Source organism: Rousettus aegyptiacus, unplaced genomic scaffold, assembly GCF_014176215.1.
Source record: "Rousettus aegyptiacus isolate mRouAeg1 unplaced genomic scaffold, mRouAeg1.p scaffold_m13_p_14, whole genome shotgun sequence".
Taxonomy (NCBI): Eukaryota; Metazoa; Chordata; class Mammalia; order Chiroptera; family Pteropodidae; genus Rousettus; species Rousettus aegyptiacus.
Window position 1 is genome coordinate 22,163,128 of NW_023416289.1, and position 19,113 is coordinate 22,182,240.

The 19,113-nt window shown below is 38.4% G+C and overlaps 1 protein-coding gene across 2 annotated transcripts in view; it reads left to right on the plus strand.

Annotated features, from left to right (window-relative positions):
• WWOX (WW domain containing oxidoreductase) overlaps positions 1-19,113 on the plus strand; it is an 887,845-nt gene that overhangs the window by 272,124 nt on the left and 596,608 nt on the right. The gene's annotated exons all lie outside the window — the stretch shown is intronic.

A 19,113-nucleotide genomic window follows, 5' to 3' on the forward strand; every position in this document is an offset into this window, starting at 1 on the left:
AACTTTTTTTTTTTAGTTTAAATAAATTGTTTAAATAAAAAAAAATAAAAAATACCTTGGTCAAATTTTTAAACACCACAAAGATAGTCGATAGTTAAGCTGTTGCTTTTTTAAAAATTATTTTACTGAAATCCTTTTCAACAGGACTAATTTGTTTTTCTAAATATATTTTACAGTGAAGATTTCATCGTCTATTTTCTGTACACGCCAAATTTTATAGTTTTTTCTATTGCGAGTTCTCTTTTGTGTTAATCATTTTAATTACACTTTGAGATTGGGCATGTATAAATTTTACCAAGTGAAGTTTTTGTCACCAAATTTTTGTTTTTATTTCAACCAGGAATATACATTATTAATTTGATAAAAAACCAATGTTAATTTTTTAGCTGACACCTACGAAATTCCTCAGTAAGTCTCATCTAATATTCTGGGTGTCTCTGTTATTCAGGATAGATCTTTGAACATGTAGCTAAATCTGATTCTTTCTCAAACTTCCATAAACTTGGATGACTTTGGAACCCTTGCCCTTTCTCTGTAGTGGCAGAACAAATAGTAAATAACAAACAAGATGTCCTATTGCTCCAAAAGTGTCCTTTTTTTTTTCTTTATATACCAGCTTTTTATGTCACAACCCAATATATGTAACTTATGCATATATATCTATGTGTATTTGTATAATATGCCTGTGTGTGAGTATGTGTATGTAACAGAAGTTTTATGAAACAACATTCAAACTATGGGCCATGTCCCCTGCTCTTTTCTTTTTGGTTGTATTTTATTTTTTAAAGTGCTGATTATGACCCAATTTCCCCACTGACTATATCGCAGTCTGTCCTTTGAAAATCACTGTTCTAGAACTATTTGATCTGCTCCCATCTTATAAACATTCTCGGAGTGCCTCGTGCTGACCTAAGAGGTAGAACATGCAAAAGTGAACAAGTCGTTTTCTTTGGCCTTTGAGCATTTGCGTTAAAAGGGACAGAGAGGTAAAGAATGATAGACTGAGGTGAGATGAGTATCACTGGACACACAGTGCTTTTCTGTCTTGGAGGGAGGCACAAGAGTAGTCAGATGAAGTTGCAGAACAGAAATGATATCTTTACTGAGCATTGAAGGGTAGGTGAGAAGTGAAGATGTAGACACAAAAGGAGAAAGTTTTAGGTAGATGCCGCAGCAATGGTAGGGCCAGGACTAAGATTAGGGACAAAATTAAGGATATGCTAAAATAATTGTAATCAAGATAAACAAGATTTTAATGCAATAGTTTAATAAATCAAAATGAATGCAAAAAATTATGATGAACAAAATTTAAAAATTTAAATCAAGACAGAATCAGTGTTATAGCAAAGACTTGAAGAATGAACATGGTTTTGTGGTGAGCCATGCAGGAGGCAAAGGCAAAAGCAGGCAACCAAAGACCTTCTTGAGAATTTGGGATCTTATGCTATGTACCTTATCTGTTTCTCACATTGTTTCTTTGAGAGCGATATTCCCTGTTAATATTGAGGAATTTTGAAGGCAATGAATAACCTGCTCAAGGCCACATAACTAAAAGGCAGTGGAGTGGAGATTCAAGCTCTTTTTGATATAGCTAAGTGCCCAAGCTCTAAATCCCTACTGCTTATGGCCTCTACTGGCTCCAGTTCATGCCCGGGTTTCAAAAAGACCATTTTTTATTGCAGTAGGGAGGTGATTTGGGAAGAGAAATACATTTTTAGCATGAAGACCAATATAGAGGCTGAGATGGCTTCTCAGAAATTTTGTTGGCCTGTACCAAAACAACGTTGAGGGCCAAGAGGCAAGAGAGATAATACTAGTGTTGTAGGAGTAGATGTAGACATAATTTTTGATGTGTTAACTGAATATGGGAGATAAATGGGTAAGGATGAATATGTGATATATACATCTGTGAGTGGATTCATTGATATTCCCACATATGCATGCATGCACAAACAAAGGAAAATATCTGACATTTGTTTTATTTGGTGCTTAACAAAATATTATCCGGTATTTTCTTTTTAAAAGAAATAGCATTAAATTCTTGCCTGAAGGATTATCTGATACAGATAATATGAGACTGTATTTTAACATAAAGTTTTTTTCTTTCACATAGGTATATTGTTTATTTTCATAAACAATTACTAGAATTGTGAATCTACAGTGTCTTGGAAACATCTTGACATGTCTTTCTGTTGATGACATTTAACAAACTATGTAAGACTGATTCTAAGAAGAGAATTATTTAGAATGCCCACATATGTCACTTCCATAATATGTATAAAAATTATCATGCCTATTCATTATTTAAATAGCTGTGGCTTTTTAGTGAATACCAACATTAACAAACCATGTTAACATGATTTAAAATATGTAATGAAATTTGCAATGCCATCTGATGACGGAACTATCAAATTAGTTTACACAGCATTGACTGATCATCCTTATAAAGAGCTATTTGCATTGTGAACAGGGAAGATGCACATCCCCTTGTGGGCTGGCAGAATGTCTGCAGGCACAGTCTTAAATGATGCCACTGGAAGAGTGGCTTATTCGATGTTGAAATGTCATACAGTGTGTGCACATCCTGTGATTTTAATCTGTTGTACACCTACAGGAACTGGCATGTATGTGGACCGACTGCTAGCATTCTCTCTGATGGTGTGTCTGCCCCCATTTTTGTTCTTGTTACTGCTGTCCTCATTAAAGGCCTTTCCAGAGCCTTCCACCTATCTCAGATAATGATTCTTCCAAAGCAGGATTATCCAGGAGTAGAAGAAGCTTTCCTGCAAATATGTCATTTCACCACTTTGAATAAAACAGCAAAAAGTGTTTTCATTCGGTCCAGATTTGCTACTTATTCTTTTGATTTTTTCAAAGTAATGACTAATTACAGTCTTGGTTTAGAGAAATTCACTATGCAAGCGTCGCTTTATGGCTTACAGCTTTGTCCTGAGTGAGTGAAAGTGAATTCCACCAAAGTGAGTGGATGGAAATACAAAAACCTTTTTTCTTATTGTTTTTAATTCACATTTTTTTCCCCAAATGCTAAGCTGTGTGTGTGTGTGTGTGTGTTTGTGGCGGGGGCAGGGGAGAATCTTAATAACCCCTCTTACAGGATTCTCTGCTTTTACAACATTTGTGTGGATCACAAAGGTCATATGTAAACAGAATGTGAACTTAGCAGCTTTCACCAGAGTTAGGAACTTTCTTGACTGTCCATGCTGGAGGTCACATTCTCTTGTTTTTAGATGAGGAAACTGAAGAAACCCTCAGAGGTAAATGATGCACAGCTTGATCTGGTTGAACATGGTCTACAGTCTCAGTTTCAGTATTTATTCCACCCTCCCCTGCCAATTAATTGTTTTGTTTCGTTGGTATAGCATTATTTGACTTAAATGTTAACCTGTTTTCTTATCTCATATATAAAGCATACGGGATCATTTTAAAGTACATTCTTATGCAGCATTTGAAAAATAAACAGTATGAACCACTTTTTAGCATTGATAGTCAGAAAGACAATTCGATATTTTAAAATGTATGTGTGTGTTTATATTTATATATCTGTACGTACCCAGGAACATATATACAACTCACATGAGTACTGGTGGATGCCAAGAGGTGGTGCTCTGTTTCATCTGTATGTGGGGTAGGGGTGGAATTAGCTTGTACATTACACGGCGGGGAGGGGAAGCGATGGAATGGTTAGTACATGCTTTATTGGGCTCGTGGAGGAAAAAGAAATCTTCATTTCTAACAATTTCCATTCCCTGTGTCACCTTGGTATTTAATTTACTTCACTTATATGACTACTTGAAGTTTTCCCAGGTTAGTTGCTCCTATTAATTAAAACCTAGAGAGATAATATTAATAAAGGAATGGATAACAGTAACTAAATGGTGGCCAGCAGATCATTCTGGAAGGATGGCTGTGCAGGAGCCTTGCGTGGCACCAGTCTCAGGTGGCCACTGTTTGCCATAACCTTAGGGATTACCTAGACCGAGCCTGTTAGTTTAGAGATTAATGAACTAAACTCTGAAATAAATAGTAAGAGACTCTCACGTTTACCCCAAAAGAAAGTCTTTTCACTGCACTGTGAGACTCGCCCCTATTTTACATTTCAACTGATGTGGTATCTGTAGTATTTTGAATGAACGCTATTTCTGGCATAACTTGTATTTCACAGTGGCCTAGGAGTTAATCGTTCTGTTACAAATTCAGTTAATCTATGTCTCCTGAGTGAAAAGGGCTATGATGTTCCTGGATTTCATCTTTTATCACAAGAAGCAACTGCCTTCGCTTCTTCCTACTCCCTTCTCTCCAACCATTGAGGTCAATGTGGCGTCGATTATTTCATCTATTTTTTTCATATTTTCTTTAAAATCTGTGCATGTGAGTGTTTATGGTGTCTGGTTTCATTGTAAACTATCAGGCATCAATTACTTGTTATGGGGCAGATTTTAATTTCTGCACTTGTCTGTGCCATTATTAGTCTGACGATATTGCCAGTGGATATACTTGGAAATCGTCTTCTAGTTTAAATGCAGTTAAAGATTTAAAAATAATATCAGTGACTTGTTTGCATTCTCATTCTGCCTGAAGGCCTACTTGAAATGAAAAATTGCAAGACTCAGTTTTAAAATTCCAAGAGGTTGTATATAATAGAATAATGAACAACTCTTTCCTAACCCATTGGTCCATGACAAGGCTCCTTTAAACTGACTTAGGAACATCTCAGAATTATCTTCAATCGTCTTGCTTATATTTTACCTTTTTGTTGTTGTTGTTCATTAACCCTAAATTTAGCCACATAGTAACATGCTTTGTTGCCCATAGGGATCCTCATCATTCAGTTCTAGAAGCCATTTCTTTTCCAAAGTCTTTACCTCTCAGTTTCAGGGATTTCTGTCTACCCAGGACAAAAGCTATTACTCCTGTACCTCTAAAAAGTGTTGGTACTGAATCTCCATGGGCTATGTGTTGAGGATGGGGTGGCAGAGCTTGGAATTTCATAGATAGGTTTGCCATCATACGGGGAAATTGCCTGTCCTCTACACATGATTTTTATGGACATACACAGGGAAATTCAAGAAAGCAAAATAAAAATTAAAAAATATTTTGAGAGATTGAGAAATACCTAATTATTTTTCTTTATGTAAATCCAAAGTAATTTTCTCAAAGAAAAGCACTAAATATATGCTTTGGTTCTCTCTTCTCTCTCTGAATTAATCAGTGTGGTTACTGCCTTAACTTGCTCAGCTGGAAATTACTGGCTTATAGGACTCCGGGCTCATGCAATGTGCTGAGAGTTAAACACAGGGACCCCTGAGTATGGAGATGACACAGACTATTCATAAAGTCAGGCTACATGCTTCCCAGGCAGGTGACCCTGCAGCAGGCTGTGTTTCTCTGGTGTCCGTAAAATCCACACAGCAATTCAATCTGTGGGCGATGGGGATTTTGCTGATGGTTTTAAGATCAGTGATAGTTTATTATTATTATTATTATTATTATTATTATTATTATTATTTTTTAGGGTATTTTAGTATATACTTTTACACGTATTAAATTACAGCGTTTTCAGCAAGAATTAAACTGCATACCATCATTTCCCTGGATGTCACTTTGCCACCTTCAGCCTTTCTGCTGTCACTTAGCACATTCATTGTGACTTTTTCGTATGAATTCATTCTCACTTTTCACGTAGAGATCTGAGATTGGCATGGGGTCTACCTGCAGCAAATGGAAATGGAAATGTGTATCACACAGGTGTGGTGGCAGTTAGTAACCAGAGAAAGTAAAAGCCACCCATGACATCTTAAGGCAGCCTTAGAAGTCTTTTGTTTGTCTTTAAGAAGCTGGCTAGGGATGGAAACAATTACTCATTTTCATGCTTTTCTCTAGGTTCTTGGTACTCAGCTTGTAAATATGCACCTAAATGCATACTATTAACTTATGATAAATCTCATTTGCTCTCATATTTGAATTAATTCTTAAGTGTGACAACAGTATCAGATAGATTAGTCATATTTGGAATATACTGATTCTCAGAAGGTCCACATGGTTTTCCAATGAAATTATATTGAAAACTGCCACCATGTTTTAGAATGGTCCTATATATAGTATTCTCATTTGAGTACCTTTGGATTTTTTCACATAGGTGGCACAGGATGGTAGAGGAAATGGATTTGTTGAATGTGGGGCAATGGGTCAGGTATTTTTTTATACATTGTTCCACTTTACTTCCCACTACTGAGTTTTGAATTACTATGCCCATTTTACAGATGAGAAAACCGAGGCCTTGAATTACTTGCCTTGGTCACACAGCTGGTAAGTGGCAGAGCCGAGCATCTGATTCAAATGTGTGTACCTTGCTCACTGCATCTCACTTCTTCTCTAAGCACGTGCATGTCAAGGCTTCTGCAGGCCCTGTTCCTAACCCCAGGGCTGAGCATGGTTTTCTGGGGCTGCTGTTAATGGGTCAGGCATGATGCTACTACCAAAGGAACTGTTCTGCTCCTCTTTCGTTTGGGAACCTCTGTGTTTGGGCCTAGGATGGCAGAGGTAGGGTGAGGGTAAGGGCACATTGATCTAGTCCCGCTCTTTGAGATGTGCGACCTGAGGCCTAGGAGGAATCAAGGACTGGAGAGTATTAGTGGGCTACTGTTTCAACATTTCTGATTGGAGTGGAGGTAGTTTATGCTTTATATTTTCCTTAGTTGCTTTCAATTTAATAACCTATCTTTCAGTGTACTCTTTCTTTGCCTTTTCCTCCTCGAATGCTAGTGCTTCAAGTGCACTGATTTCTCCAACCCTCATGGAGAAGAGAATGGAGATCACACTGCAGCAGTCTTTCTGAAGCTGCCTGTTCCTTGAGTAGAACATCAGCCTGAAGAACTTGCATTTGCAATGTGTAAGAGAGGAAACTGGCATGGTATATGGCAGGCATAGTCAATGATCTTCTATGCCTCAGCTTTTGAAGAACTAAAGAGTAGATTTGATTCCTTTTAAAACATAACGTGTATATTCCAAACCAAGCCAGGTGGCATAGCAAGGGTTGGATCTATAACAGAAGTCCCCAACCCCCGGGCCATGGACCAGTACTGGTCTGTCACCTGTTAGGAACTGGGCCACCCAGCTGGAGGTAAACAGCAGGGGAATGAGCAAAGCTTCATCTATATTTGCAGCAATTCAATAGTGCTAGCATCGCCGTCTCAGTTCCACCTTAGATCGTCGGGCGTTAGAGTCTCATAGGAGCACCTGTCCCTGTTGCCAAAAAGGTTGGGGACTGATGGCCTAAAGGATGGAGTGATTTCTTGAGCAATTAAATATTAAATATTAAACAAATGCTTCATTTAAGTTGAGTTTTTAGTTTATTTTATTGTATTAGGATGCATCACTTTCATCTCACCGCAAGTTTAGAAGTATTTTCCTTGGAGAATAATGCTCATCCCAGATATCAAAAAGGATATGGATGGATGTTGCTAATGTCATATATCAAATTCTCCCCACAGATATAACTCATACTATGGCCCAAGTATATATTCATTAGTGAGCATCTGGCACAACGTTGGCGGTTGTCAAACTATCTGGTCGTTACTATGCCGCCTTCATGTTAGTTTGGTATTGCAACAAATGTGCAGAATTTTATGTTTGCTATGATTAAAAACCTGATTAAGATGACACATGCATAGTATTTTACTATCCATGAAAATTTTAACTGTCACAAATAGCTCTTTGAAATCAGAGCGGCCACCCCAAATTCTGGTTTCTTCTGGGTGTCCTGTATTTAACACAGGCCCTCCTTGCATTCCGGGTCATTGTCTACAGCTCTTCCATTGCCATTTATCCAAATGAGGAGCTAATTAGTGAGGCCAGAAAGGTGGGGGGGGGAATAGGTGGGGGGAGTATGTTTGAGGAAGGTAGAGAAGTCTGAGCATGGGAAACCCATTTAAACAAGCCAAATATATATGTAGTTGGGACTTGAAATCTCCTTTTGTGCGAGAATAAAGACAGGCCAGCTAGGGCCCTTTGCAGGGACCCACATACGGGTCCGTCTGATCCAGCAATGGGCAAGGCAGCCAGGGACAGCTGTTATTTGAGTGCAAAGCTGTTTTCAAAATCAGAGCCATTCCAAAAACCCTTACAGGTCATGCCTGAATACCTTCAGTGTGCCCCATGTAAAAATACACTGCGAGTAGATTGGACATGCCCTATGAATTATACCTTATTTATTATCATTGAGCCCTCCCTTTTTCCGTCATGCTTTAGAATTATGGGCTGGAGCAGTTCTTAATACTCTATTTATTTTAGGGGAGGAAAATGTTTTTCTTTAACCACAACATTCATGCAATACCAACTGCTGGCAGTTTCTCTAGCATTTAAGGAAATATTGTTGTAAGGCTTTTATGTTCTGTACTTCAATCAGCCAGAGCCAGCAGTATCCCAACAGAAGGACCCTCAACAGACCATTTTCAGCATTTTGCTACAATTAAACTCCTCTGGTTTTAGCCCTCAGGCAATTTAGTACCTTTTTACATATGCACATTATGAACTTTTGACCAGGGTCTAGCAGTCATATATTAGAGTGCTGCTCTTGAAAGCAGGCTTAACAAGTTCCTCTGAGTATTGCAGTTGGAGTCAGTTGTGGAAAAGGTAATTTAAGCAACTTGCAGCGAGGCCATTCAGAATCTCAGTGATGATCCTAAATATCTCTCTCTTGCTCTCTCTCTCTCTCTCTCTCTTTTTTTTCCCCCTTGTTTCCTCTGGAAGCTGGTAGCAAGAGCTTTCAAAGTCTGTGATTGATCTTTTATTCAGTAGCTAACGAGGGCTGTGATTCTATTAGCGCACTACAAGGCAAGAGAACAGTGATTTAATGAAGTGTCTAGTGAGCCGGCCATAGATTTATCCTGTTGTCGCTAATTTGCAGTGCCGTTGCGAGCATAAAGGAAACTGCACTCACACTGCTATTAAGCAGGTATTTCCTTAGTAAATTGTTGTAAGGTCAGGTACAGTTATCTCAGCAAAAGCAATGCCTTACCTCTTCAGTGTCTGCAGATGACAGCCGCCGTGCTGAGCGCTCACCGAAGTGGAACCGGGAGATCAGAGGTCCGTCTCCAAGTCGCCCTTAGCGGAGGCAGGAGCAGATGAACTGCCAAGTAGGAGTAATAGAGTCATAATTGGTGATTAGAACTGGAAAGGTGCAATAACATCTTAATACAAACTGGCGTATGTTATAGTTACTGTCAGTTGTTGTAAACTCGCCCTGCCGCCCGGACTAGTTACGTTTCCCTTGATTAGCTCTGAGAAATGAGGCAGCAGGAACCAGGACAGCCACCCTGAGAACATGCGAACCATGGCTGCTTCCCAGAGTCTCGCCCTGTCCCTGCTGTTTTTCTTGGGCACTGGCACTTGCCCCCATCAGAACGTGCCACCGTAACGTTTTCCCACCGCCTTGGGAGGACCGGGATTTCCCAAATGTCCTCTGGTCTCCCCTTTTTCCAGACATAGTGACATTTATGCACACTGGCTTTGAGGCTCATTGAACTTTTGTTTTATTTGCCTTTGCTTAGGGGAGGTGTTTGCCTCGTGTCAAATCCATATCCCACTGCAATTCTGTGTTCACAGTAACAGATTTGGTCTTGCCGTGCTGGAAAGAAATCATGAAAGAAAATAAATACAAGGCACTGAAGAGTTATGCATTTGAGACTGGCATTTTTCAGAACACATGGGGGCATTTTAAGTGTAATGCCCATGTTTGAGGTGCCCTTCCAGATATGTATAGGTGGTATCTATTTGTGGGAAAAATTCATTTGAAGAAATTTTTTTACGCTGCTTAATGTTGAAATGCCATGTTGGCTCAAAGGACAACTTTTGAAGAACAAGGTCTTCAACTGTACATTGAAACACGGCTGGAGACTTCGCTATGTGCTGCAGCATATTATTTAAATTCGTAAAAAAAGATACTATCCAGCATTATCCAGACATGCCAAGCCACTATCATTATTGATAAATACAGGTGACTGGTCATTTGTATTGTTTGATGTGGGATAAGTCTTGGCAGAATGTCTAGGAATGAATGATGAGACAATATAATGAGACTATGTACAGGACACATTTTCCTAATCTGGCACACAGTAGGTCCTCAATAAATCTTTTTTGATTCTGCAGTTAGTTGTAGAATCTGTTGGGAAAAATCTCGTCATTGGGTTCTCACCCTGATCCGTAAAACCTGGGGAAGTCTAATGCTTACTTCACCCCAGGGCCACTGTGTGTTAGGTTAGTTAAGGTTTATAGTCAAGTAAAGAATTTAAAGGAGTGTTTTATAAGGGGACTCTGTTTGCAAATAATCACCTGGATGATTCCAAAGAGTGAGTCGCACTTCCCAATTTTTCAGTGTGGACCTTTGGGTCTCAGGACAGTCTTGTTCGGTTTGGAGCTGTCATTTCATCAAGGAAGCCTCTTTCCCAGGGAACTGAAATCTTAGCTTGCGGCCCTGGAGACTAGAACCTGGGGTACACAGGCAGAGGCTTATTTTGGAGTAGATGAAGTTGATCAGAGCACAACTGTATCAGTGAACACCTGGTTAGCTCTGATCTATCTCAGAGAGGTGTAGAATAAGGAATGCTGAGATGCTCCTTGCTCAGCCCTGTGGCCAAGGTTCACACTGGCATGAATTGGAGGGAAGGAAGGAAGAAAAGAAAGGAAGCTAGAAAAGAAGAGAGGAAAGTTAATTGAAAGCATAGTCAAAAGTAATGGTGTTTCCTATAATCCATACAAAGTGACTTGACTTAATAGGAATAATAGTGCCAAATGACTAGAATTTGCTGAACACTTACCATGTGCCCTTGTGTCATTTAATCTTGATGGCAGTCCCCAGTTTCTACATGCCAAAACTGCAGTTGATGGATGCAAGGGCAAGATTTGAACCCAGATCTGTCTGTACTTTCCCCTCTATCTGCAAATATCGAACCACTGCCCCAATTCAATGTACTCCTGTCCATTCCTCCTGGGGAGGCTTCGTTTCTCTAAAGGTCTGACAAGGGTAATACCCCCCACCCCCCGCACCTACCTTTATTTATGGGAAAGAAAGCAAGAAGAAATCAGGGAAAGGAGGGTAAAGGAGAAATTGATCAGGGAAAGAAATAGAATTATAAGAATTCCCATTTCTAAGTGGATGAATCATCTAGATTGAAAACCATCTTGATTTAAACCTACAGACCACTCAGCCTGTCATGTCATTTTCCTAAGTGACCCTAATGAAAGATTTGTTAAAGAACTATCTGCTTTATCCCATGACCCCAAGCTCAAAGATTGGGGAAATGCCTCTGAATAATGTGCCTTTTCACTAATAATCACATGCACCCATAATCTCTTAATTTAACATGCTTTCCAGGAAGGTGTTGATATTTTTCACTTAACACAATCTGTTTTGGTAATAAGCTTCCCATATAAATGCATGTTGGTAAATAATACCTATCATCAGAGGGCACCAGGAGTGTAATCAATTCATGATTTTAAAGTATTTATGTTTCATGGATTTTTTTTTCTTTTTGAAGAACTGATCTTTAGAATTGGAGTTACATTCAGATAGGCTTAATTTATTTTTAAATTAAAAGAGGCTAGCACATTAGACACAGAAGATCACCTATTATATGATTACATTTATATAAAATATCCAGAATAGGCAAATCTGGAGAGACAGAATGCAGACTGGTGGTTCCCAGGAGTTGGAGGAACTGGGTAAGGGGAATGGCTGCTAATGACTCTGAGATTTCTTATTGAGATGATGACAGTGTTTCGGAATTAGAGTGGTTGCTGCACGACATTGTGAATATACTAAATGCTACTAAATTATACACTCTAAAATGGTTAATTTTATGACACGTGAATTTCACCTGAATAAAGAAAGAAGAGGTTAACACATAGGAAAGACGTTTTGGCACATGGGCATATTAAGCTTTTTTTTTTTTTTTTTCCCCTCTTTACTCCCATCTGTACTAAACAATCCCACCATTACAGTGTGCGAGGAAATGATTGGGCTGTGTATAATGCCCCAGTAAACAGATCTTGGAACAGAAACCCAATCCCTACCCTGTGTCGTGTTATGCAGGGCGCCACTGAAACACGTGCTTACCTTATCGTTTCTTGACCATGCTATTGATTAGTTATGTGTTTGCCTGTGTTATTAATAATGTATACCTTGAAAAATCTATGTGCATTATAGTCTTTGATGTTGTCATGAATTTCAAAGCAAAAGATTCCATTTTCTCTTTTTCTTTAATTTTCAAAGAGGTAGAATGGAAATAATTTTAAAACTTTTCCCTTTCTAGTGGAGAACTTCCTGCTGACCTCCATCGTGTTAATGATATATGTATGTATGCGTATATGTGTGATGTCTGTATATACATATACATACACACACATATATACACATTTGCATATACACATATATACATACACAAATACATACATATTTTAAGGAGAGAATTCTAAAACAAACATTTGATTCAAGCTTAATCTATTCTAGAAGTGAAGAATATTTGAGTACAAGCTTTACACATCTTGTAGATTAAAACAGAAATTAAAGACTTTAGACTAAAGCACGATCAAAGGCTCTCTTTTCATTGTTCTTTTATTGTTTATTGACTTCAAAAAGACTTTTTAGTTTAAACTGACTTTAATGTCTCTTGAATGCTCTTTTGTAAAATGACTTTGAAACTCAGGGATAATGTCTTCATTAAGTGGAGAAAAATCTTGGGGAAAAATATAACTGTAACTTGGCTTTCATTAGAGTAGAAAGAGATAAAGCTTTGCTTAATTAATGTCTGTTTTCCCTCTGTTCAGAATTATAAGGGAAAAAGGGGCTGAAATTAGTGCTGATAAAAGCTTGAGATAGACATGGCACTGAAACTTTCCCCCTTGCCTCCTTAAAATTTAGAAGAACATAATTCTTGTAGCTCTATTATAAGTATTAGAACAGCATTAGAATTTTCTAGGTGTCCTGTCTTTTTGGCTATGAAATGACTCCGAACCCAGCGGCATCGATCACCCTTGCTCTTGCCACCTTGGTTTCATTTTCTTTTTGTTTGTGTATAATCCCAGTTTAGAAATTGATGATTTGAGAAGGGGTGTCCACCGATATGTTTTTCTTTCTATTAAAAAAAAAAAAATTCAGACTCTCCCTACTCCTTTCAAAGCCACCAGTCAGAACTCATCTCTTTCAGAAAGTTGCTCCTGGTCACCCCCTCAGAGCATTCTGGCCTCTGGGTACCCAAGGGTCCTCTTTGCACCCTTTCTTCACTCTTCTGTGGCTTTCTACTTGTTCCCTGTTCAGCTTCTATTTTCTAGAGCAGATCTGGTGCTTAAACTTAGGAATGCTTTTCAGGCTTTTTTTTTTTTTTTTTTTTTTTTGACTCCATGGAGTTCCTAACATTGGCTTCTTCAAACTGAGGTTTCACCAGTGCTGGCCAATCTAACTGCTTGATTCATTTTTCTATATTATTAATAGCAAAAGAGAAAATTGTGCATAGGAACACCCACCACCCATCAGAGTTCAAACTGATTTTCTGGAGTCATCATTTTGCTTCTACACATCCATGGAAGGCAGTTCCTAGAGGAGCCAAATAAATTGTGGTACTTCCTCAGCTCCTCCTAGAAGGGATGTCGAAAGTCCTCCCTTCTCTGTAGGCATCAGTAATCTAGTATCTTGATAGAGGAAACAGCATGGTAAAGTGAAAAAAACACAGGACTTGGGAAAAGACAAAACTAGTTACAAATCCTGTGTCTGCTATACATTTACACTAGTTCATCGTCTAGGGCAGGTTGCTGAACCTCTCTGAGCCTCAATTTTCTCAGCTATAAAGTGGGGATAATAGTATTTACTTCAAAGAGTTGTGGATGGGTCCAATCAGGCAGAATGCACTGCAATTATAAAGTTATAATCCATATTTTGATTTTAGCAACAACCTCCAGCTACCTAATTCTGCATTACAACAGATCTGCTCTGACTCTTTCTTTTTATGTAGCTAACACTTAAAAAGACTTACCTTTTTACCTGCTTTCCCCCCAAAAATATATATTCAAGATGGCAGCTTTCGATATCATAATGTCTCACACTCAATAGTTCTGAATGACTTAGCTATCTTTATTGTGTCTCTCAACAGATAGATGGATGGATAGATTGATTTTAACACCTGTGCAATTTTACTGGCCTTACTTTTTTGAATGCTCAAATGCCATTGAGACATAGGTTTCAGAGGCACATTTAAATACTGAGTTTTTAAGTGGCGCGAGGAGTCACTATAGCTTTGTTATGTAAACCCTCAGGGATATTTATGCCCTCTACTGAGAAGGGTAATTGAGCCTCCAAACCACCCACCAACATTTCTGCCTGTAAAATATTTAAGGACTGGTACTATAAAGCCATTTCTCTTATGTAGTTTGTTTTCCATCTACAAACAGGAGAACAAGGAAAATGTGGCTCAGAGTAACTTAAAAAAGCTAAACTCTTAAGCGACAAAATGCATCTCCTCACAATAGCACTTGGGAAAAGTCTGAAGGCAGACAAAAAGTAAACAGAAAAGGGACCAGTGTTCTAAAATCAAGATGACGGTGCTCCACAATGCAGCATGATGATGGCATTATAAATCACCCATTCAGTGTTAAGCTAAACTTTCCCTGGAAGTATATCACAGAGAGTACAGAAGGGCTTTTTTGATAAAAGGATCCTAGTTAAGAGATGTGAAAAACCACACTTTAAAAGCATAGCAGGCTGCCAAGTACTTCACACATAGTTGGGAAGTCTATGGCTTCAGTTTATATATGCATACCCAGGCTGGGCCTATAGGCTTGCGCTTTTCTCTTCTGGTTGGCAGAAGTGCCGTCAGACATGCTTTCCCTGAGAGGGCCATCCTCCAAGATGAGTGACCTGCAGGAGCCAGGGCGAGACGATGCTTAGATGACACCTAGAAATTCTGTAAAACAAACCGGCATTGGGAACGGCTCTGGGATTAGAGCCAAAAAGACGTGAATGACATTTCCAGAGACTCTAACAGACTTGTAAGTTTTAGACTAATGCATTATTAAAGGTAAAACTAGCTGCTGTAAACAATAAGGATGGTCGGTCAAACATGGTGAAAGTCGATTTCTAGTTTATATAAGGCCCAGAGTGTCTGTCCTGGATTAGCCGACAGCTCTCTTCTGTGTGGTGACTCAGGGACCCAGGCTCTGTTCATCTTGTGGTTCAGCCATCTCCAGTATCTGCCTTCCAAGGCTGCCTTGGTTGTCTGCCTCAGCTGGTGGAAGAGGCAAGAACACGGGGTATCACCTGTGGGACATTTTAAGGATCAGGCCTGGGAGTGGCACATATTTATGAAATGCAAGAGGTTAGGAAATGTAGTCTAGCTGTGCACCCAGGAAGTAGAGGAAAGGGGTTGGGTAAACAGATCATAACTCTTGCCCCCACTGATGTACTGTTTTTTTTTTTTTTTAAATCACTTTGGATTCTTAGTTCCTTTTTTTGTCCAGTTTCTTCATGTAATTAACTTTGGAGATAGCCAGAGATAAATAAGCCATATTCACTGCCCTCTATATGTCCAATTTGTAGACCTATCACTGTAAATATTGTAAAGGACGATACTGTACTCATTTCCTTGGCTCCTTAGCAGCTGATGGTGGTGAGTAAAATCGGAATTCTGCACAGGGCTTATTGGAAATCTTTCGCTTTTGGATGAAAAGACAGGTGTTGCTGGTGTTTTCCCTCCCCCTCTCTTTCTACTCTGAATGCAGATTTGATGCCAACAGTTACAGCAGTATTTTTGCTAACATGAAGCAACAGACAGGAGGGGAACATCAAAAGAATGGCAGAGGGAATGGCCCTCACATTGTAGGACCACTGATGGGAGTTAGCAGCTGTCTAGCAGTGAGACATCTTCATCCCCCACCTGCCAGTGAATGAACCACTAATAAACATATTGATGCAAATATAGAATACAAGTTTAAGAGAGATTCTGGATAATCCTTAGGGGCCAGAACTCTTTGAGAATGCAAGAGTCATCCCTCATCCCATTTGTCTGTTTGAATGTTTGCAAATAATGGTGATGTTTTGCTTCAAATGGGCAACACTCCAATGCAATGTTTCTAGAAAGTTTTAACATAGGAAAACTTTCTTCACCATTCAGATTTTTCTCACTAGCCCATTTTTTGTTGTGGTGACGTAGAATGTGATGATCTCAGAACTTTGCCTCGTGCATGAAATCCCTGAAGTTATATTTGAACTACTTGCCTTTCCTATTATTATTGCTCCTTTTCCTCTGTGACTTTGTATTGAGACTCATTTATATTATGATAATTGCCTCATGGTATTTAAAAATCCTTATTTAGGCCACATTAGTTAGAAGATAAAAATGTTTAAACACTGGTACCTCACAGTCATTTGACCTGAATTAGGCTATTGTTTTACCACTGTTATTAATAATAATAATAATAAGAAGAAGAAGAAGAAGAAGAAGGATGTTCCATGCCAAGGAATAGTGTACATATCATCATGTGGTAGATGTACGCCTTATTAGAGAAACTTTTAAAGCTCTTTGATACATCAGTTTATAATGTTTTTTCCCCCTATTCATCAAAATTATTCCAGAAAACAGTTATCAGTTTCTGATACTACATATATTTGAAATACTACAAATATGCTTCTTTAGAAATGTAACATAATTTAGACTTTTCGCTTTATTCAGAAAAGCCATTCCTTTGATTATTTTAATTATTTATTATGATGCCCATTTATGCACATATTTTTCTTAGCACCTATGCTTGCCTTGGTCAAAGGGTTGACGAAGAATCATAGCTGAGAGAGGGTCAAGTAACATGGTAAGTATCAGTCCCTGCATATATTTCAGATTAAAACCACAGGCATGTGGACGCACCCGTGCAAAGGCTCGGCTGCATGTTGCATTGGTACAACCTGCCACATGAACAGTGGACTTACTAAGCAGGGCCAGAGGGAACATTGTCAGCCTTGTATCTCATAAACTGAGGCTGTCGTGTCTCCAGTACTATTTCAGAGCTGCCAGTTCTAGAAGCCTTTGTTCATTTTTAAGTAATGGAAAACTTTTGGGCCTTGATAACTGTTTATTAAGGAAGAAATTCAGAAAGTTTAGAATATAAATTTCTGTCAGTAGAAACTTAGTTATCTTGCTGTTGGTAAAGTGCACACAATTTGGAATGTTCACGATCCAGTTTTGCCACCCTGAAGAAAATCATACCATTTTATCATCAGAATATCTGGTGAACGAATCCAAATCAAGATGGGATTACTGGTCTACATCCTTGCTGGCTCATCTGGCTTAGCATAGGAGACAGCAAACTATGGCCCTTGGGCCAAATCTGACTTATGGCCTGCTTTTGTGCAGCCTGTGAGCTCAGAATTCTTTTTACACTTTTAAGTGGTTGAAAAAAAATATTAAAAGAAAAATGATATTTCATGATAAATAAAAGCTATATGAAATTTAAATTTGTCTGTAAGTCAAGTTTTATTGGAAAACAGCCTTATTCATCCACTTAGGTATACTGTCTGTGGCTGCTGTGGCACTACAGCAGTAGAGCTAAATAGTTGTAGCTTATAAGACATGGTCCACAAAGCTGGAAATATTTACCACCTGGCCCTTTACAGATAGGTTTCCAGCATGTAATAGAAGATGTACTTACCTGTGAGCAGAGGTGACTAAGGGGAGATTTTCGCCCTCCTTCTCCCAATGAAATGAAGAAAGGTCAGAATGAGTTCTTGCTCTTGATGCTGATATGAATCTCATAACTGCTCTTTGGAACTCTTTCTCTTCAACAAGACCTGGCTCTGATTTTTCCTGTCTACTCCACTATTTACTCCTAGGTCTTTCCAAGGGAAACAGTAATGTGTTAGCCAAGGACCACTGTAACTAACCAGTGGTTCTCTGCAGACCAGAAAGTCACCTCTAAGATTATCAAGCCATTGTATGGCTTAGCTGGGGAACCAAGTTCTCATAACATGCACCTTGCCATTCCGCTGTTCTGTAGTTACAGTGTAATTTAGGGATGATGAGGGGAAAGTGGTCTCTCTTTGTCTGTTAATTCCTTGGAGGAAGTTCTGTTCAGAATGAATAGTCTTGAAATATGTAATAAAGTTACCTATCAAGACCACTTTTACAGAGAGATTTAAATGTGATAATAAGAATAAAAGAAAATGAAGTGACATTGAGGGTGTCTTCTTTTATAGCAGCTCTTGGTCTTTACTGTTAAGCACACTGTAAAATGACTTTTATACATTTATGGATTGAAATGGTTCTGCTGAAATTTTAAGTGTTAACATTGTTCAAACTTCCATTACTAACACCTCTCACATTGTTACAAATGGTTTCATATTTGACATTTTGATCATACTAGTCTGGGACATTTTATACTGAAGCTCTCATTTCATGTGATAGGAAGGTTCTGCTTATTTTGATTTTAGCATCTTTCAATAGGAAGCCAATACATTATGTTTGCATATCTTACCTTGATGCATTCTATAAACTGATCGTCACAGAAGGTATTTTGTAGGATGGAGAAAGCTTAAATATTTTGTCAGATTACTGTGGGTGGAAAACAAATATATATTTTTTCCAACCTGGTTCCTTCCTTTTCCAATTTTCTTGTTTGCTTTTCCTTAAAGCTACTACTATTCAGACTATAGTCTATAAGTACATTTTTTTTAAATAATAGCTTTATTGAGATATAATCCACATACCATACCATTCACTTATTAAAAATGTACAACCTAATGACTTTTAGTATATGCACAGAGTTTTACTACCATCACCACAATCAATTTTAGGTCATTTTTTAATACCCCTCAAAGAAACCCTAGCCCCTCACTTCCTCTGCCAGCCTTAGTCAAACACTAATCTATTTTCTGTCTCTATAGATTTGCCTATCCTGGACCTTTCATGTAAATGGAGTCATACAGTATGTGGCCCTTTGTGCTTGGCTTTTTTCACTTAGCATAGTGTTTTTAAAGTACTCTGCCTTATTTTTCAGTCCTTTCTTTTAAAATTCTATTTCTTATAAATGTAAAATTTAAGGGAAAGAATAAATGTGTAT